At 37.8% G+C, this 22558-nt stretch overlaps 1 long non-coding RNA gene across 1 annotated transcript; it reads left to right on the top strand.

Annotated features, from left to right (window-relative positions):
• Positions 1–349: 349 nt before the first annotated feature.
• On the top strand, positions 350–986 carry LOC119767546. Its single transcript, XR_005277586.1, has 2 exons — positions 350–448; positions 509–986. It is a non-coding gene; the product is annotated as an uncharacterized LOC119767546 (long non-coding RNA).
• The last annotated feature ends 21572 nt before the right edge of the window (positions 987–22558 follow it).

Here is a 22558-nt window from a genome sequence, read left to right as displayed (position 1 = left end):
ATAAGTTGTGGGGTACCTGTTTTTGCACCCGGCAAACGCAGTTCATACACACTAAAAAAAGATTAAAATTACATTGAACGGAATCGCCAGTCTGACGTAAATATTTGTCATGTAAATCACTTTACGATGTAAAATTATGTGTGTTTTGATTGAAAATCTAAAAGAGACCTTCACATCAATGAACTCTTAATATAAAATCATTACCAATTTAAATTTACATCTGATTTGATGCACATAGCTGGAGCGTGATTTTTGATGTTATATTCTGTGTAATTTGACTCAATTTCTTGTGTTTTCATGCCTTCCAGTTAACCGTGCAGCAAGAAAGGCAGCCATGTTGACATTTGAGTTTGCGGCGTTTGCAGAATTGCAGAGCACTTGTTCTGTTTGATTTTGCTCTTAACTGCTTCAGTTTTCTCAGTTGAGGTCGTAATTAACAATGGAAAAGGTAGGTAGAAATATAGTTGTCAAATACCGGTAAATTAATAAGTGGACTTTTTGTTTTCAGGCGATTTTATCAACAAATATACTGTTGCTGATTGACCTTCCGGACGGGCAATTTCTGAAAACTGTTCTTCTAACCACGACAGCTGTTTGAAGTACCGAGAGCCTTCAGGAGAACCTGCAAGATTTGGCCAAGGAAAAAGTGAAAATTGTGATTTGGGTTGGTGACAGCACAGTTTTGAAGCGTCCATTCAGGTTGATTCGTACTGAAATGCGTGCCAAGTAAAAATGCAATTGTCGCTCGAAGGACCGTGGCATGCCAAGAAGAAGCCTCAGAACCACGTCAAGCTCCGGGACCAGGCGCAGCCTCAGAATCATGTGAAGATCCGTGACAAGGAGCAGCGCAAAAATGACGATGCGGAATGGACGATGACGATTGGAACCGGATTTAGCGTGGATGAAACACGTCTAGTGTCGTGAAAACAAAGAACATTCTTTTTGGTAATGATAAAATGCAATAAAATGATTGATTTAGCATTGTAGCGGTTGGTTTTATTTAATCCAATAAGAATAGTTCAATTCATACAGGAATGGTTTCAAATAAAATTGCGTTAGTTGTAATTTTACACGGCCGTATCGGTTGATGATTTGAGTCATGTAATTTTCAAATCAGATGTAATTTTATGTCTTATTTGACGCTCCAGTTATGTGCATCAAATAAACAGAAAATTACACGTTTTTTTCGTGGTGTGTAAGAGGGAGCTTCCGATCACGATCTCTGGGGTCCTCGGAGGTCAAACCCAACTTGGAGTGCTGCTGCAATATTTTTTCGAATTAAAATTAAAAATACATTTGCTCCGAGCCATGTTGGGAGATGAAGCGGTTAGCTGCGAGATCTCGAGAAATTCCTGAATCGGTGGTAATAATCGTTTGACTTTTATCACAAAACTTAATTAAAAACGGTAATTTATTTGATTGTTTTTCGATTATTTTCTTCTGATCCCAGCGCTGGACGATGCTGGTGACGACGAATATCTTCGGAATTATCATCGATTGGTTGAGGTTGCAGCTTTCCGCAAGGGGTACGATATGAGTTTATTCTTTTCGCGGAATGACTCCATTTGGGATTTGCGCCGTTAAGGAGAGTTTTACGATCGCGTTTTGCTGCAGTTTTGAATGAACTCAATGAAAATATGCATCAAAGGTAGGTGAAGAGGGTGTGTCGTGGTTGATTGTTTATGGGAATTTGATAGCTTTCTTCAATCGACTGAGGGCTGATGCATTTTGCAAAACTGAGCAAACAGGCTGAAGATTCGTTCGCGCGCAGGGAAAATATCGCGATTTTATGGCTAAAGCGCCGGAAAGGCTTTTATAAGCGGCTTATGATTAAAGAGAATGCGTCGTAAAAACGTGGCACCGCGTTTAATTGAAACATAATTAGTTGACATGTTAATTTTCTCGGGAACGAATTCCCATGAAAGATGTGGACCGATTTCGAACGAAATTCCTGAGTTTATTGCGGGATTCGAAAAGGAAACAAATGTAATCAAAAGCATGAAATAGTCCTTATGAGCAAATCGTTTTTTAGAAGCTGATAGTCTGAAGTCACTTTAAAACTAAGACAAAAAGAATTGAACAATAAATCCCTCTGCAACTTCTCAAATGATCCAATCAATTCCGGTAATTTTCCAACCCATAAAGCACCTCAATCCAAGTTGAAAAAGAGCATCAATGTGCAACTAATAGCACACAAATTACCGGATCAAATTACGCTCGTTCACTCTTTGTATCACTCCAAAACACACTCCGTTGAAGACTGCTCACCTGACTCTTCTTTCAAGAAAGGCAACAAAATCTGCATCTGATGCGCACTTTACCATCTCGCAAAGCCCCCCATTTGTACTAAAGCACGAAATGGCATTCGCATAAAACACGTTACCTGAGCCGTTGCTGCTGGTTCAACTGGATAAAGTCGGCTTAGCGCAAAAGGAGCACGCAGAGATGCACCTCCAGATGCAGGCCGGATGACGGAACGATGAGCTTCGCAACCGGTCTTGTACCTGATCTCGCTTCAAGCAGCAGCAGCTTCTTTCGGCTGCATAGAAGAAACCGACGCCCGTTAATTGAAACATTTATTCGAAATAAATGGCCGCCATAATAAGGGGAATTATTTTGAAATTTATTTTAAGCGACCGCACGCCACAGAGTTCGAGAACCCCTAGCCGCCAAAGGGTTGCGCTTCTGCGGCCGCGGATGAGCTAATTGTTATTGGCTACAAACTGGAAGCCGCGGCGGAACCTGGTTCCAAACGCAAAACAAGATTCCAGTGCAGTCCAAACAAGACAACACTGCACCGCCAGCTGGGCTCAACCTTTTTGGCTTAGCCCGCTTGAGCCAGCAGTGGCGGAGATTAATTTTCTGATAACCCCAAAACTTCCACCTCATTATCAAAACAACACCGATTGTCAGAGCTGCCGAGCGGCCAACGCAGACCAACAACAGGTCAGCATTCCTGGGGAGTTTGACCCGACTACCAGATTCCGATCGCCATAGGAGTCGGCGTTTGGACGTCAACGTCTGGCCAGTTGCTGTCTGCTAGGAAGCAGCCATTAATCGTGTAGCAGATTATGACTCAGATAGCGACTTGTGCTGCATCATCGAATTTTTGAATAAATCATAAACCAATATGGAAGCGAACGATCTGGTTTGGGTGATAGAAGGTTCGTTGCTTAAAGTGGAAGTCACTTTGCAAAAACATCAAACTTCTACTAAAATTTTGAATTAAACTTCAATTTCACCATCGGCGGCGAAAGTCGCCTAAACCAACCACCCAGCGAGGTGGTCCAATGTTGGTTTATATCTCCCGACTAAAATCTATCAATCACGGGCTGCAACTCGCACCCCGTCAGAGACGTTATCTAGATTTTGCACACTCTATATTTATATTGTGTGAGACATACTACTCACACTAACGGCTGCGAAATCATTTGATCAACTCTGACTCTATGAGAGTTTCTATGGTGGTGGTATACTTTTAAGCGCATTAACTTGTGATTTGCACTAAAAGGTTTTATCCCTTTTGACGGGGTTGAACATGACTACGGTGAGGTAGCAATCACGTTGATTTGTGATTTGTCTGTGAAATGTGAAGTGTGAGGTCTAGTAGCTGTTTTACTGATGGGTTTAAATTTTCTTTTCATTGAATCTTGAGCTTGAATTTTGATGATTTGGTAATTTAATTATGTTTTTCATAAAACTGTTTATATTTCTTATTAAAATAGTTTTTCAGATTTTTAAACTTTTAATCTTATTAGGCCATTTTTTCAAGTTTTTGTCCCCTCACCAAAAAATCAGGAGGCAAAAAATAAAATGGCTAAAAATTTAAAATTTCATTGAAAAATTTTTTCCAATTGATTGTAAACCGTTTATAAAGCAGTTCCATTTGAAAAGGGCAGAAAACGAAAAAAAAATCCGATCGGGCTCAACATTTGTTGGGGGTTCCTTGGTCAAAATTGGTGCGTCGATCCCGGGAATTCCCGGGACAAAAATCCCGGGATTTTCTCTAAACCGAGAATTCCCGAATCCCGGGATTTTTGATACTTTGTCCCGGGAATTCCCGAAATTGAAAAAAAATGTTTTGGTCTGAAAACTCAGACGTGGTTGTGGAAATAGATGAACAGTTGAAACAATTTTAAAGTATTAACAAATTTGTATTCGGCATGTATCAATATTTATTTGGCTTATAAGGGAAAATTATTAAAATTTTAGTTTACGGATCTGCAAAATGCCTTGCGCTTTGAATATTTTCCATTAAATTTTATTTATTTTTTAAATATTTACATTTAATGATGATTTTCAACTTGAAAAAAAAAACATATTTAATTATTTTTCATCAGACATCGGCATCTGGAGCAAATTAGGACAATAGTAACGAATTAAGATAGCATCATGTTCTGATATTTTTTTAATTTACAAAACAATTAGTACACCCATTTTCAAATTTATTGCTCAAAAATATCCTGTACCTTTTCAAACTGCAGTCCCGATTTCCCCCAGTTAGCAGTAGTGACTTAAAGATAGTTTGTAAAATATGTTTCATATAAAACATGAAAATCTAAACTTTTCTAAAATTTTACATTTGATGCTTTCAATCTATTTGTTTTCGTTTTTTGCTTTTTGTTCAGTTTCAATGAATTTTTTTTGCTTTTGTAGTCATTTCATATTAAAAATAAAAAACTAACTTAATCCACCTGTGTGGTTGATGCCTTCCTCACTTTTTACCAACATTGGGCAATATGAGTGGTTTGGACACACATTTCAGCTATTTTTTTAGGTCCAGAAAAATAAGTACACAGATATAACTTAACTTGTCATAACTCGAGACAGGGTTGCCAGATTTTCTATTATGTGGACTCGATGGAAAGGTCTTTTGATTACCTAACCAACGATGGGTCGGATGATGGATCCGAACATCGTTTACAAGCATTTAAGTGAGATCCGGCTTCAAAAAAGTACATAAATATCACTTAAGTGGTCATAACTCGAGACAGAGTTGCCAGATCTTCGATGTTGTGGACTCGTTGGAAAGGGCTCTTGATAACCTAACCAACAATGGGTCGGATGATGGATCCGGACATCGTTTACATGCATTTAAGTGAGATCCGGCTTCAAAAAAGTACATAAATATCACTTAAGTGGTCATAACTCGAGACAGGGTAGCCAGATCTTCAATGTTATGGACTCGTTGGAAAGGTCTCTTGATAACCTAACCAATGATGGGTCGGATGATGGTTCCGGACATCGTTTACATGCATTTAAGTGAGATCCGTCTTAAAAAAAGTACATAAATATCACTTAAGTGGTCATAACTCGAGACAGGGTTGCCAGATCTTCGATGTTGTGGACTTGTTGGAAAGGGCTCTTCATAACCTAACCAACGATGGGTCGGATGATGGATCCGGACATCGTTTACATGCATTTAAGTGAGATCCGGCTTCAAAAAAGTACATAAATATCACTTAAGTGGTCATATCTCGAGACAGGGTTGCCAGATTTTCAATTATGTTGACTCGTTGGAAAGGTCTCTTGATTACCTAACCAATGATGGGTCGGATGATGGTTCCGGACATCGTTTACATGCATTTAAGTGAGATCCGGCTTCAAAAAAGTACATAAATATCACTTAAGTGGGCATAACTCGAGACAGGGTTGCCAGATCTTCGATGTTGTGGACTCGTTGGAAAGGTCTCTTGATTACCTAACCAATGATGGGTCGGATGATGGATCCGGACATCGTTTATATGCATATAATTGAGATCCGGATTTATGTGAAAACACATTTTTATTCATAACTTTTGAACTACTTATCGAAACTTCAAACAATTCAATAGCGATGTATGGGACCCTAAACCAAGTCGAATGCAACTGGTTCGATCAAAATCGGTTCAGCCAGTGCTGAGAAAACTTGGCAAGATTTTTGGACACATACATACATACACACACACACATACACACACACACACACATACACACACACACACAGACATTTGTTCAGTTTTCGATTCTGAGTCGATATGTATATATATATATATAAGGTGGGTCTTCGAGCTTTTAATAAAAAGTTCATTTTTAGAGCAGGATTATAGCCTTACCTCAGTGAGGAAGGCAAAAGAATTAATTTGAATCACATTGGATTAGAAATTATGATTCATTAAAAATACAAATCACTACAAAGAACAAAAAACATTTTTTGTATATTTTTTAAACTTACTTGAAACTGCTGTTCAGATTGAAGTAAAGATTATCACCAATTAACAGTAATGAGCTAATTCTATGATTGAGTGCTTCAAAAACATAACCAATTTAATGAACACATAGATTTTGACTGTTTAAAAAATCCCGGGATCCCGGGAATTCCCGGGATTTGAAAAATATTTTTCCCGTTTCCCGGGAAATTAAAAACCCGGGAAAATTGGACGCCCTAGTCAAAATAATTAGACCCGTATTTTTTGTTTGGCCATAAGGGTGCCCTACGCCGTGCCAGGATGGTCCTAAAAATTGCAATTTTCGTCACTTTTACACATTGTTCAAAAAACCATAACTTTTAAAAAAACATTGAAACCGATGTTAGTTTCCTTGGATGCAAATTAAAGGTGATAAATTGGTCTTTTTTGGAAAAATCTCGGGCAAACGGTTTTAATAAAAATTCGTATAATTTCAATTACAATGTTAAAATAACAGAAAGTAAAAGTGAGACTTAGATACTTCAATTTTCCTGTTTTTAAATCTTTGCATGGCAATATCTCAACAATTAAGGGTCGTATCAACAAAGTTCATAAAAGCAAAACATTGAGGTCTACTTTCGCCCTGTTTTTAGCTAATTTCCCCTAATTATAAAGTTACAACCTTTATTCTCATGATTCCATTTAAGAAAAAGGCAAGAAAATCAAGTAAATAGTAAAAAAAATAACCAAGACTAGTGCATACTAAAATAATAAAAATTAAAGCAGAATAACATAAAAATAAGAGATGTATCCTTTTTTGCTAAACAAAAGTTACTCAAAATTGCTTCCAAAACTGGCATTAGAAAAAAATCCACAACAATCATAACATACTTGTTAAAAATTTTCTGAAGATCGTTAAAGCAGGTATACTGCCCCTGATCGCATAAATGTCCCATATGCATTTTCATCGATTTGGAGTTTTTGATGCAGTTTGGTTCAAAATCGTGTGCTCTTTCAAAAGAGCTTATAACATCCAGTACTTTGTTCTAGAAATCAGGAGGAAATTCAGTTTTTTCGCGAAAACTTAACACGTAGCCTTATGTATGGGACAAACTTCAAATGCGTTTTTCTCAGCTTGCTGTTTTTGCATATGGGACATTTATGCGAACATGGGCAGTATAAGACTATGAAAAACAAACAAACTCGCACATTTTAACAGTTTGCCTAGCTGGCTGCATACCATTTCCTTTGTTGGCGAAAACAATTTTACGAATTTCGCAAACTGCCAAACACGAAAAAGTTCGAGTATGTTTGTCATAGTCTAATACCTGCTTAAGAGTGTTTTTTTTTTCAATTACTAAATGATTTTGTTTTACAGCCAGACTGCGTTTTATTCAACAATAAAAAAGCAAAAAAGACAAATTTTTCATTGAAATGGAAAGTGTGATAAAATAAAAAGAAATGTTTGCAACGGCAAAATGCTCAATTAATTTTTTAAATGGAAATTTTGTAGTATTTCAGATAATTATTGAAGCATTCTTAAGAAAAATGTTTCATGTATTTTTGCAGTAAAACAAATGTTTTGCAATAAATTTCAAGGATAATCCTTTTTTTAAAGTTATTTCCAAAATTATCTTTGACATTTTTGTTTTATTTTTGGATAAAGCCGTTGCATATATTCTTCATAGATGTCATAGTGATAAAAAAACTACTAAACATAACTAAAATCAGCTGATGTTTAGGGTCCAAATCCAATTGTAAAAAAATGTTACTAACACTTAAACTACCAATCGTGCAAAAAGTTTGGTTTTAATAAGAAACCAACCTAGTTTTCTGCGAGTTTGGTTATTTTAATGTTAAAAATAAGAATATTAATAAATAGTTTTGTAAAACAAATAATTCTTATAATTATTCATTTGTAACCCGCCTTCACTTTCTACACTGAAAGAAATAAAAGTATCAAATTCCTAAATTCTAGGAATTTTGGCTCCTTTCCTTATTAAGTAATCCAAAAAAAAACCGATTGCTAAATAAGGAAAAGAGTCAAAATTCCTAGAATACAGGAATTTGGTACTTTTTTTTTAATTTCAGTATATGTCTATTGCAACTAAGTGAATAAGTTTTCAAAAACCGACTCAAAGTTAAGGTTTGCTCGTCAATCGCCGGCGGTGATTTAATAAGCAAATTGCATACATCAAATCGGACGTTGATCGATACACATTAAATCGAATAGGCTCCGATTCGTCAACCGTACATTGCAACCCTTCACGCTTAGGGCACTAATCAATACATGCTCAGCTCGAGTTTGCTCGGGAAAGCTTAAGTATACCGCGAGGTGCTCACACACTAACACTCACTGAGCCAAGCGGTGTCTGCTTTAATAACTTAATTAATAATTGATATATTTTTTGATTAAATATTGATTCAAATTGATTTTGCACAGCACCTTCGCCTCGACGATCGCCGCTGGAGTAAGTGAATTAGTGGGTGAGCGAGTGAGAGTGAAAGAGATGCAAATACAGCTCGCGCTGCCGAGTTTGAATGGTAGCTCAACAACGACCGCATAATGATTGTGATTACGCGACCTAATCCATTAAAAGGCTCTCTTTCTCTCGGGACTGCTGTGGACTTGAGGGTATCGTGCTTAACTCTCCACTCACTGGGCAGTGATCGATCTTGTGTGTGAGGTGAGTCAGAGATCACGACTCACGATCACCAGACACCCGCTGCTGCTGCTGCTGGCGGCTGCTGGAAAGGAGCACTCGGGCCCGATGATAGTAATTAGTTACAATTTAAATTTCCTGCTCGCGCACAACAGAGCAGAGCTGAGTGGTGATCAATATTGGATAGCCCTTTCAAATGACCTGGGGGGTGAGTCTGGAGCCTGGGAGAGATGATTTTAACGAGATTAGCTCGGGCTTGTGTGGCGGTAATGGGCTGTGCTAAATTAGTATTCTATGAGAGAGTGGAGAAAAAACAATAACACAAAGCACGCGTAATTGAAAGCGGATGCTCTAATACCATATGGGAAATGAGTGATGTTTGCTTTTAATGAAGGTTTAGCATGTGGAACACATTGATTAGTGCGTGAAATAGTTCGAAACCGTTTTAGAAGAGATTGAAATCATTCTCATCTCATTCTCATCTCATTCTTATCTCATTCTCATCTCATTCTAATCTCATTCTCATCTCATTCTCATCTCATTCTCATCTCATTCTCATCTCATTCTCATCTCATTCTCATCTCATTCTCATCTCATTCTCATCTCATTCTCATCTCATTCTCATCTCATTCTCATCTCATTCTCATCTCATTCTCATCTCATTCTCATCTCATTCTCATCTCATTCTCATCTCATTCTCATCTCATTCTCATCTCATTCTCATCTCATTCTCATCTCATTCTCATCTCATTCTCATCTCATTCTCATCTCATTCTCATCTCATTCTCATCTCATTCTCATCTCATTCTCATCTCATTCTCATCTCATTCTCATCTCATTCTCATCTCATTCTCATCTCATTCTCATCTCATTCTCATCTCATTCTCATCTCATTCTCATCTCATTCTCATCTCATTCTCATCTCATTCTCATCTCATTCTCATCTCATTCTCATCTCATTCTCATCTCATTCTCATCTCATTCTCATCTCATTCTCATCTCATTCTCATCTCATTCTCATCTCATTCTCATCTCATTCTCATCTCACTCAACCAAGATACAATTTTTGCTGTAATTAACTTGGTGCGTCAACTATCCTGCATCCGGTGCCGGTCATATTTCTCAATGAACACCTCATCGCCCCGGTGGATTACCCTCTCGCGATCTACTCCTCATCATCCCATTCTCGGAATTCTCATAACTCATTCGACAGGTAAATCACGCGAGGGGGCACATCGAATTCTTCACTCGATTTTTCTTCTCCCCCGTTGAAAGCTTGCGTGTTGGACTCTTCTGCTCCTTCCTTTCCATCCTTCGGCGAAAACGGTCTCTTTAGCATGCAAAACTGAGCTAAATAAAAAAGTGCTTCCAGCCCCAGCCCCGTGCGCAATGTGTGTCTGTAATTAAAGCCGACTTAGGCATATCTCAAAGCGAGATTTATGGCGATATCATGTTGGTAATATTCGCTCCATAAATTAATACGGAATTTATTTCCCACACAATGCATTTTGCAGACCTTCAGAGCTTGGAGTTTGGAGTTTGGTGTGAGGAGGCGGAAGAGGGGGGAGTTTTCTTAAGGTAAAGAGTTTCGGAAAGAATTGATCTGCGAGGCGAAACGCGGAAGAATGTGTGGGTTATCTGTGGCTGAACTGAGAAGGTGGTGCAGCCGAAGGTCTCTTTCAAAATGTCGAACAACTTGAATGTGTTTGCCTGTTTGCACGAGCATAGGTTTTCACGCCATATCGTGTTGGGAAGTTGAGAGATGTTGTTATTTTAAACTGATCTGATACGTTTAGTTTTAATTGCCTAGAATATGAGCATTTACACAAGAGTGTCTAGATTCAATTATTAGTGGTCAGTCAGCCTATTGATAACTCAAATTTTTGGACCGAAATGAAATATTATTTTAAGTACTTAATTACTATTACTGATCCTCAAAAAATATTATTTTTTAGAGTATTTCATCGATAAAAATAAGCTCATCTTTTAGAACTATTGTAAAATAAATTTTAGAAAATCATTATAAACTACATGTGTGAAACAATCAAATTCAGTTTTTTGTATCATTTTCAAATAAGACAGTTTTCAAAGTTTATGTCACCCCTTCCTTCAAACTCGCTCCAAAAAATTATGGAGCAATTTTTTTTTTCATAAAGCTTCAAAATTTTAATGAAAATTGAATTGAATCGATCGAAAGTATTGAATCGATTGAATCGATCAAAAGTATAAGATTTTTTTTGTGAAATTTCGTTGTACACTACTACAAAAAGTTTTTGTCGCAAAAACAAAAAAAATCGTCAAAACTCAGATATTTTGAAAACCAATGATTGCAAAACAACTGCATTTTAAATTGTTTTATAATTTATTTTTATTTTCATTTATAATTTTAACTTACAGTTAAACCTCGCATATGCACCTCATATGGGGGTTTCTTATGCGAAGCACGCATATGCGAGGTACAGGGCTTATGGGATTTTGGCTATATGGGAGACATGGGCTATATTTTTTATAAAAAATCAACTAAACTATACAAATTTATAGTGTTTTGGAATCGTTATGAAGTAAGCTTTACAGCTACACCAAATTTACATGGTTTACGATGTTCTAGGTCATCCGAAACTTCGTCAAGTTAAGGCCTATGTATTCAACGCCGTACAAGTATGAGGTAGGCGATTTGACTGTGGTTTTGATCACAGGTCATTTCCGGATAACCTCAGGGAGGTTCAGGGACTAGTCTACCGATATGTGGTGATGTTCTGGGTCTTCTGTAGAGTCCCGGGAGGTACGTCCGATGGGTCTACCGCCGTAACACGGCAGAGGTCGGTAGTTTTAGACCTCAGATCATATCCGGATAGCCTCAGGGAGGTTCAGGGTCTAGTCTACCGGTATGTGGTGATGTTATGGGTCTTCTGTAGAGTCCCGGGAGGTACGACCGATGGGTCTACCGCCGTAACACGGCAGAGGTCAGTGTTTTTTGACCTCAGATCATATCCAGATAGCCTCAGGGAGGTTCAGGGACTAGTCTACCGATATGTGGAAATGTTCTGGGTCTTCTGTGGAGTCCCGGGAGCTACGCCTGAAGGGTCTACCGCCGTAACAAGGCAGAGGTCGGTGGTTTTGACCTCAGATCATATCCGGATAGCCTCAGGGAGGTTCAGGGACTAGTCTACCGATATGTGGTGATGTTCTGGGTCTCATGTAGAGTCCCGGGAGGTACGGCCGATGGGTCTACCACCGTAAGGAAATAGAGGTCAGATGTTTTTGACCTCAGATTATATCCAGATAGCCTCAGGGAGGTTCAGGGACTAGTCTACCGATATTTGGAAATGTTCTGGGTCTTCTGTGGAGTCCCGGGAGCTACGCCTGAAGTGTCTACCGCCGTAACAAGGCAGAGGTCGATGGTTTTTTGACCTTAGATCATATCCAGATAGACTCAGGGAGGTTCAGGGACTAGCCTACCGATATGTGGAGATGTTCTGGGTCTTCTGTAGAGCCCCGGGAGTTACGACCGACGGGTCTACCGCCGTAACAAAGCAGAGGTCGATGGTTTTTGACCTTAGATAATATCCAGATAGCCTCAGGGAGGTTCAGGGACTAGTCTACCCACGGTGCTCAAAATACCGTTATTATGAAAAAAAATATGCACTCCGAGATTTTGGGGTCTATCGATTCCTTACACCATAGCGCATCTCTGTGCAAAAAATAAAAACATTCGCTGATGTAGTTTTCGAGATACAGCCCTTTTAAGATGTTACATCCGATTTTTAATAAGAAAACCAAAACAATCAATACAATTTCAGCACTTTAAAGAATATGCATTTCGAGATAAAGGTGTGTTTTGCTTCATATGACTGTCAAGTATCTCTGGGCCAAGTTTCAGAAGGTTTGCTGTTGTAGTTCTCGAGATACAGCCATTTTAAAATGTTATTTCCGATTTTTTCAAAGAAAATCCATGAAATCAATTTAATTTCAGCATTTTAAAGAATATGCATTTCGAGATAATGATGTTTTTTGCTTCATATGACTGTCAAGTATCTCTGGGCCAAGTTTCAGAAAGTTTGCTGATGTAGTTCTCGAGATACAGCCATTTTAAAATGTTATTTCCGATTTTTTCAAAGAAAATCCATAAAATCAATACAATTTCAGCACTTTAAAGAATATGCATTTCGAGATAAAGGTGTTTTTGCTTCATATGACTGTCAAGTATCTCTGGGCCAAGTTTCAGAAGGTTTGCTGATGTAGTTCTCGAGATACAGCCATTTTAAAATGTTATTTCCGATTTTTTCAAAGAAAATCCATAAAATCAATACAATTTCAGCACTTTAAAGAATATGCATTTCGAGATAATGATGTTTTTTGCTTCATATGACTGTCAAGCATCTCTGGGCCAAGTTTCAGAAGGTTTGCTGATGTAGTTCTCGAGATACAGCCATTTTAAAATGTTATTTCCGATTATTTCAAAGAAAATCCATAAAATCAATACAATTTCAGCACTTTAAAGAATATGCATTTCGAGATAATGATGTTTTTTGCTTCATATGACTGTCAAGCATCTCTGGGCCAAGTTTCAGAAGGTTTGCTGATGTAGTTCTCGAGATACAGCCATTTTAAAATGTTATTTCCTATTTTTTCAAAGAAAATCCATAAAATCAATACAATTTCAGCACTTTAAAGAATATGCATTTCGAGATAAAGGTGTTTTCTGCTTCATATGACGGTCAAGTATCTCTGGGCCGAAATGCATATTCTTTAAAGTGCTGAAATTGTATTGATTTTATTGATTTTCTTTGAAATAATCGGAAATAACATTTTAAAATGGCTGTATCTCGAGAACTACATCAGCAAACTTTCTGAAACTTGGCCCAGAGATACTTGACAGTCATATGAACCAAAAAACATCATTATCTCGAAATGCATATTCTTTAAAATGCTGAAATTAAATTGATTTCATGGATTTTCTTTGAAAAAATCGGAAATAACATTTTAAAATGGCTGTATCTCGAGAGCAAACCTTCTGAAACTTGGCCCAGAGATAACAGTCAAAACACACCTTTATCTCGAAATGCATATTCTTTAAAGTGCTGAAATTGTATTGATTGTTTTGGTTTTCTTATTAAAAATCGGATGTAACATCTTAAAAGGGCTGTATCTCGAAAACTACATCAGCGAATGTTTTTATTTTTTGCACAGAGATGCGCTATGGTGTACGGAATCGATAGACCCCAAAATCTCGGAGTGCATATTTTTTTTCATAATAACGGTATTTTGAGCACCGTGCTACCGATATGTGGTGATGTTCTGGGTCTTCTGTAGAGTCCCGGGAGCTGCGTCCGATGGGTCTACTGACGTAAAACGGCAGAGGTCGGTGGTTTTTGACCTCAGATCATATCCGGATAGCCTCAGGGAGGTTCAAGGACTAGTCTACCGATATGTGGTGATGTTCTGGGTCTCCTGTAGAGTCCCGGGAGGTACGTCCGATGGGTCTACCACCGTAACAAGATAGAGGTCGGAAGTTTTCGACCTCAGATCATATTCAGATAGCCTCAGGGTGGTTCAGGGACTAGTCTACCGATATGTGGTGATGTTCTGGGTCTTCTGTAGAGTCCCAGGAGTAACGGCCGATGGCTCTACCACCGCAACAAGATAGAGGTCGGAGGTTTTCGACCTCAATTCATATCCGGATAGCCTCAGGGAGGTTAAGGGACTAGTCTACCGATTTCTGGTAATGTGCTGGGTCTTCTGTAAAGTCCCTAGAGCTACAGTCAATGGGTCTACCGCCGTAACAAGGCAGAGGTCGGTGGATTTTGACCTCAGTTCATATACGGATAGCCTCAGGGAGGTTCAGGGACTAGTCTACAGATATGTGGTGATGTTCTGGATCTCCCGTAGAGTCCCGTAAATTACGGCCGATGGGTCTACCTCCGTAACAAGATAGAGGTCGGAGGTTTTTGACTTCAGATCATATCCAGATAACCTCAGGGTGGTTTAGGGACTAGGCTACCGACTTCTGGTAATGTGCTGGGTCTTCTGTAAAGTCCCGGGAGATACGGTCAATGGGTCTACCGCCGTAACAAGGCAGAAGTCGATGGATTTTGACCTCAGATCATATCCGGAAATGATCTGAGATCAAAAACCACAGACCTATATCTTGTTACGGCGGTAGACCCATCGGCCGTAACTCCCGGGATCTTACAAAAGACCTATCGCATCGGTAGACTAGCCCCAGAACCTCCCTGAGGCTATCCGGATATGATCTGAGGTCAAAAACCACCGACCTCTATCTTGTTACAGTGGTAGACCCAACAACCGTAGCTCCCGAAATCTTACAAAACACCCAGAACATCACCACATATCGGTAGACTAGTTACGGCTGTAGACCCATTGACCAACGTTACTCCCGAGACTCTACAGAAGACCCAGAATATTACCACACATCGGTAGACTAGTCCCTGAACCTCCCTGAGGCTCTCAGAATGTGATCTGAGGTCGAAAACTTCCGACCTCTATCTTGTTACGGTGGTAGACCCATCGGACGTACCTCCCGGGACTCTACAGAAGACCCAGAACATCACCACATATCGGTAGACTAGTCCCTGAACATCCCAGAGGCTATCTGGATATTATCTAAGGTCAAAAACCATCGACCTCTGCTTTGTTACGGCGGTAGACCCGTCAGTCGTAACTCCCGGGACTCTATAGAAGACCCAGAACATCTCCACATATCGGTAGACTAGTCCCTGAACCTCCCTGAGTCTATCTGGATATAATCTAAGGCCAAAAACCATCGACCTCTGCCTTGTTACGGCGGTAGACCCTTCAGGCGTAACTCTCGGGACTCCACAGAAGACCCAGAACATTTCCACATATCGGTAGACTAGTCCCTGAACCTCCCTGAGGCTATCTGGATATGATCTGAGGTCAAAAAACACCGACCTCTGCCGTGTTACGGCGGTAGACCCATCGGTCGTACCTCCCGGGACTCTACAGAAGACCCAGAACATCACCACATATCGGTAGACTAGTCCCTGAACCTCCCTGAGTCTATCTGGATATAATCTAAGGCCAAAAACCATCTACCTCTGCCTTATTACGGCGGTAGACCCTCCAGGCGTAGCTCTCGGGACTCCACAGAAGACCCAGAACATTTCCACATATCGGTAGACTAGTCCCTGAACCTCCCTGAGGCTATCTGGATATTATCTAAGGTCAAAAACCATCGACCTCTGCTTTGTTACGGCGGTAGACCCATCGGTCGTACCTCCCGGGACTCTACAGAAGACCCAGAACATCACCACATACCGGTAGACTAGACCCTGAACCTCCCTGAGGCTATCCGGATATGATCTGAGGTCTAAAACTACCGACCTCTGCCGTGTTACGGCGGTAGACCCATCGGACGTACATCCCGGGACTCTACAGAAGACCCAGAACATCACCACATATCGGTAGACTAGTCCCTGAACCTCCCTGAGGCTATCCGGATATGATCTGTGGTCAAAAACCACAGTCAAATCGCCTACCTCATACCTGTACGGCGTTGAACACATAGGCCTTAACTTGACGAAGTTTCGGATGATCTAGAACATCGTAAACCATGTAAATTTGGTGTAGCTGTATAGCTGACTTCATAACGATTCCAAAACACTATAAATTTGTACAGTTTAGTTGATTTTTTATAAAAATATAGCCCATGTCTCCCATATAGCCAAAATCCCATAAGCCCTGTACCTCGCATATGCAACTCTTGCGACAAAACCGAATCAGGTGGAATGACTCGTATATGCAAAGTTGCATATGCGAGGCGCTCTTATACGAGGTTTAACTGTATATCTTTCACAACTATACTAAAATATAAATAAAAAGTGTTTGAAAGAGAAAAAATGGCTTGCTTACATCTGGGAATAGGTTAGTGCCTCCATCCCGGGCATTCCCGATATTAAAAATATAAACAAATTTTGGTCTGAAAATCCAGATTTGATTGTGGAAATAGATGAATAGTTCAATACTTAGTAACCGATAAAAATAAAAAAAAAGCATTTAAATTTGTGTTTGATAAGTAAGCATTAAATTGGCTTATTAGGGAAAATTGTTCATATTTTAGTGTACAGATCCGCAAAATACCTAGCTCTTTTAATATTTTCTTCTTAGTTTTATATATTTTTAAAAGCAGGGTATTATATTTACGTATACTCATTAAATAAATTTAAAACTTGAAAAAAATCTATTTAATTATTTATCATGAAATACTGGATCATCTGGAGCAATCTAGAAAAATCTAACGAAATAAGACAGTGATTTTTATGATTGTCGAGATTATGTATGACCCCTAAACTACGCTAAAGTGATTTAGAATGTTTAATTAAAGATGGTGGCGAAGATGTTTTGAAAAAAATCAGTTTTTAATAGGCTATCAACTATTCAAATAAGACTAAAATGGGGTCGAAGAACTTGAATTTGATGATAAAAGTATGAATAAAAAAAAAAAGATTTTGTTTTTCATTTCCGGTTTTGAGAGAACATTAATTTTTTTTTTTGAAAAATATTGTTATCATCCAAAATGAAACTTCAAACTAAAGTTAAAAAATATTCAGTAAAAATAGGTTAAATGAATATAGATTGTTAACCAATTCAAAAAAAATCAGCACAAATATTGTTTTATTGGAACTGTGGTCTTTAACAAGTTATTTTTTCAATATTTCAATTACCTTAACTTCTAATTAATTGCTTTCAATTACGTTTAGTTACATAAATTCACGTCATTTATCAAATAATTACTGAATATCCAGCACAAAATCAAAGTAAGGAATAGATATTTGCCAGTCTGGAGACTTTCTGTAAACCCTTGCATTTACATAAGAAGGATTAATGGATTCAAAATCATTGATTTTTTTGTTATTGCTTTTTGTGATTTATTCAATGTTTTCAGCTATGATAATACTGTCAGCTCTGTGTTAATAATTTTTAAAATTGAATTCTGAATTGATTTGACTTTGCAAACCCCAAAAATTATATTAAAATCTTTCAGCCCAACCGATCATTTGCTAACGAGTTCCACTATCGCTCGATCACCGATCGAAAAGGTATCATATTTAGTAAATAGCCAGTCCAGCTTAAGCCTGATAAGCGCCTATTCGGTAGCACTTTTCATCCTAGACTGGGGACCACGAAGAAGCCCCGTTAGCTTTTTTATTGTATACGGTAGCCAAAAATCGTAAAAATCAGCCAAAACAAGCTCACCGCAATCGGATCTGCCCCTTCGAAAATTAGCTTTTACCGAACGCGATATACATTTTCCGAAGTGATTTTACGCCCCACCGATCAAGAACCCCCAAGTCAAGTCCCTTCTCTCTTCGTTTGGGGGAAGATTGTGTAACCCAGATTACGATGGGTCGCCCCATAAAAACGAGAACAATCAATAAAATCAAAATTTTAATTTATAGTTTTCGAGAAGTACTTATAAACACCGGGGTCACTCTGCGGAGCCACCTGCGAAGAAGAGAGCTAGAAACAGCCGACGAGCGACGACGAGCTTGTTTCTTAATGATCACCTTGATTAGCTTTGATGGGTCTCCCCCTCCGTTAAAAGTGATTTTTTGGTGGAGCCAAAATCCTCTTATAGCAATAACACGCCCCTAAATCAACAACGAGCATCGATTTGTGTGTGTGTGTGTGCGGACCAATCGAATTGAATTAACAGGCCCTGGCGTCCGTAATGGCGATACATTTTCACATTTTTATCTGCTTCTGAGGACAGAGGAGAAGCCAACAAAAAAACTCAAATAAAATAAATATCATCAATTTGTTGATGACTTCCTCCCGCCCGAATCAATTGAGCGTTGAGATTTCTCGGGGTCACTTTTATGACGGATCCCTCAAAAAAAGCAAACAAATTGAGCTACCCCCTGCCAACCTCAAACTTCACATCGACATGTTTATCTTGTTCCTCGCGAACGCAACAGGGTGTGAAGCTCCTCGAAAAATTGTTCTCCCATGACCGTGGGAGACCACGCACTGTGATCATCGAACGCACCCACCAAGGAAATTTTCTTGAGAACGATACAATTACGCACACCTTATTTTTCTAGTCAACTTTTTTGATGTTCGAGAATCATAACCCCCCTCTATTTAAATAACCGCATCGGAATTTCTCGCTGCGTGCGGGCTCCCTTCTTGTGACGGTAAAATTAACCGCAATTAAGTGTTTACAAAGTTTGATTAACTCTCTGTTTCAACTGGGAACGAAAGGGAGGGGGAATTGTTCTCCTCCTCGTGAGAGTGATTATGCTCATGTTCTGAAATGGTGTAACTCACCACTGTTCTATGAAGGGTGAGAAATGTTAATTGGATTTTTTTTGTTTCACACATGCCATTGATAAGGACGGTTGATTTCAGATTTCTAATGGGTTGCGACATGCTTTCAATTCGTAGTCTCAATCTATTTTTTTCAATCATTCTAAGTCCCATTAAAAACAAGTCTTTTCACGCCAGGTTACATATGACGCCATTTTGGGTTTTTTCCGGACGCCAATATTTGAAGAAAAAATAGTGTTATTTAGTGCCTAAAGGGCAAAATGAGTGCTCTTTAATATTCCATTTAACTTATCATACAAAAATTTGCCATATCTGGAGTTTATTTTCAAAAGGTCCAATAAACCAAATTTCCACTTTTTGCTTTTTGGGTGTTTTTGAGACCGTCTTGAGTCAGGGGTATTAAAAAACACCCAAAAAGCAAAAACTGAAAATTTGGTTTATTGGACCTTTTAGAAAAAAAAACCTCCAGATATTGACAAACACACAACGCCATTTTTTTTTAATTTTCATACAACCTAACGACATTTTAAGTACATTTTTATTATAGTCCTTTTGATAAATTTATGTCAAATAATATTTCCATGGATAAGTCCTCTGGTGATAAGCAATAGACTTGATATTGACCAAAATTAACAAATTTTCAACTTGTAGGATTTTGTGCTCTGGCGGGTTCAGCAATTGAATAGATTTTTTTTAGATTTTGACCTGAACTCACAATTTTCAATTTTGTATTAATTAGTGCTCTGCTCGGTGATAAGCAATCGAATTGAAATTGAAAAATAAATTATTTTGACCTAAATTAACAAATTTTCAACTTGTAGCAATTATTGCTTTGGCTGGCCTTGAAATTTTAAATATAATATGATATTTGTCTACATTCATGATTTTCCGACTTTAATGAATGAGTGCTCTGGCTGATGATAAGCAATTTACTTGACATTAAAAATTAACATTGATTTGGACCTAAATAGACCAATTTTCAACTTGATGATTTCATGCTCTAGTTGGTGATAAGAAAAGAAATTGAAATGGAAATTTTAATTTGATGTCGACCAAAATTAACAAATTCAAAAAATGTAAATCGAATCGTAGAATTTTCTAGTATTCTAGTTGAAAACTTCCAAACAAAATCAAATAATATTTGTGTAACCTGTCGTGAGTGTCAATATGTTTTGTATGGGAAATGTGAAGAGCCCTGATTTTTCCCTATGCGCAATTTTTCTAAAGTTTGTCTCAAAAAATATAAAATGGCGTGAATATACTTTATTCGTAAGGAAATTTTAAGTGCACAAATTGTGACCTTGGATTTAGTGTTCCTTGCACTAAATTTTTTATCTAAATATTTTCGCCGGAAAAATCGAAAATGGCGTCATGTGTAACCTAGCGAGAACAGACAACTATGAATTCAACGTTAACACCTCATAAAATAGCTCTCTAAACCTTGCAGTTCCGTCAGCTCCGTCAAATTGAACCAAGAAGTCGTTATTTATCATCGGTAGCATGCTTGAAATATGATTTTTTTGCCTGCATATTTTACGAATTCCTCTCAAAAAAAACCCAGATTAAAAAAATATAACTTCTTTCTGAACAATTTAACTTCTTAAACAATTATTTGTTGTCACTTCTGTGCCACGATACAGCCATTTTAGTATAATATAAATGACGAATTTTCCAAATTTCCTATGAAAACATAATGTTATCATTTAGATACCACTGTTTCAGCTACTGACAGCATTTTAATGTTTCCAAACTTTTTCAGGAAGTGACAAGATAGCACGATAGTTTTCACATTCACAAGAAATTTGTTCAACTGAAATTGTTTATAAATTTGGAGATTTTTATTAATTGTGTTTCAAAACACATATTATTTATCATTTTAAAACTAATTTACAAAGAATCCGAAAATGAATTCCGTTTTCCGATTAAAAATCATGTTCATTGAGATAATCATGACACTTTGAGAATTTACAATAATTACTTTCATCAACTAACTTTTTAAAGTTTTAGAATTTTTATAAAAAGTTCTTTTTAAGGCACTTTGAACACTTCTCTACCACGGTCAGTATGGTTCTAAGCAATTCCGTACAAATTTTAATTGTACTCTTCATTCTGCGGAAAAATCGCAAACCTATCAAAGTCACCCCGTTTTACGGTACTTTAGGCAGTTATTTTAAGAGCGAGTTTTTCACCGATGTGAAACAGGTCGTATCGAGGTGCTCCGATATGGATGAAACTTTCAGCGTTTGTTTGTCTATGCATGAGATGAACTCATGCCAAATATGAGCCCTCTACGACAAAGGGAAGTGGGGTAAAACGGGCATTGAAGTTTGAGGTCCAAAACACATGAAAAATCTTAAAATTGCTCGCATTTTCGTAAAACTTCATCAATTCCAACTCTCTTAGATGCATTCGAAAGGTCTTTTGAAGCCCTTCAAAATGTGCTATAAACATCCAGGATTGGTTTGACTTTTTCTCATAGCTTTTGCAAATTACTGTTAAAAATTGTTTTTTTTTTAAACCTTAATAACTTTTGGCAACAGCCTCCAACACCCATACTCCCATAGGTCTAAAATTAGGGAATTTCATGGACTATAAGCCTATGGTATTAACTTTTTGGCCAATCGCAGTTTTTCTCATAGTTTTTCGATTTTTCTAGAACAAACATTTTACAACGTTAGTTTTTGCCCTGTAGGCCAAGAAGACGGCACTTTTTGGTCTCAATTTTGTCATATTCGGAATCCTCGGTCAATTTCACGTCAGTTAGAAGTATTGGAGTTGTAATTTTGATTGAAAAAATAATTAAATAAAACATTTTTGAAAAATGAAATAGATCTTATTTACCCTATGATCAATACGTCAAATGCTGTATCAAGTAGGCGAAAACTTGTTTACCCCTAATCAGACAAAATTATAAATAATATTTTAATTATTTCTAAATGGAATTTTTTCCAATCAAATTCAAAATTCCAACACCTCAATCTAATGTAAAATTTTCTGAGGAAAATGTCAAAATTGAGACCAAAAAGTGCCGCTATGGAGGCCTACAGAGCAAAAACTAACGTTGTAAAATGTTTGTTCTAGAAAAATCGAAAAACTATGAGAAAAACTGCGATTGGCCAAAAAGTTAATACCGTAGGCTTATAGTCCATGAAATTCCCTAACTTTTGACATATGAGAGTATTGGTGTTGGAGGCTGTTGCCAAAAGTTATTAAGGTTTAAAAAAACAATTTTTAACAGTAATTTGCAAAAGCTATGAGAAAAAGTCAAACCAATCCTGGATGTCTATAGCATATTTTGAAGGGCTGCATCTAAGAGAGTTGGAATTGATGAAGTTTTACGGAAATGCGAGCAATTTTAAGATTTTTCATGTGTTTTGGACCTCAAACTTCAATGCCCGTTTTACCCCACTTCCCTTT

This window comes from Culex quinquefasciatus, chromosome 2, assembly GCF_015732765.1.
Source record: "Culex quinquefasciatus strain JHB chromosome 2, VPISU_Cqui_1.0_pri_paternal, whole genome shotgun sequence".
NCBI classification, from domain to species: Eukaryota; Metazoa; Arthropoda; class Insecta; order Diptera; family Culicidae; genus Culex; species Culex quinquefasciatus.
The sequence above is the reverse complement of the archived record's forward strand: the minus strand, read 5'-3'. Positions and strand labels throughout refer to the sequence as shown.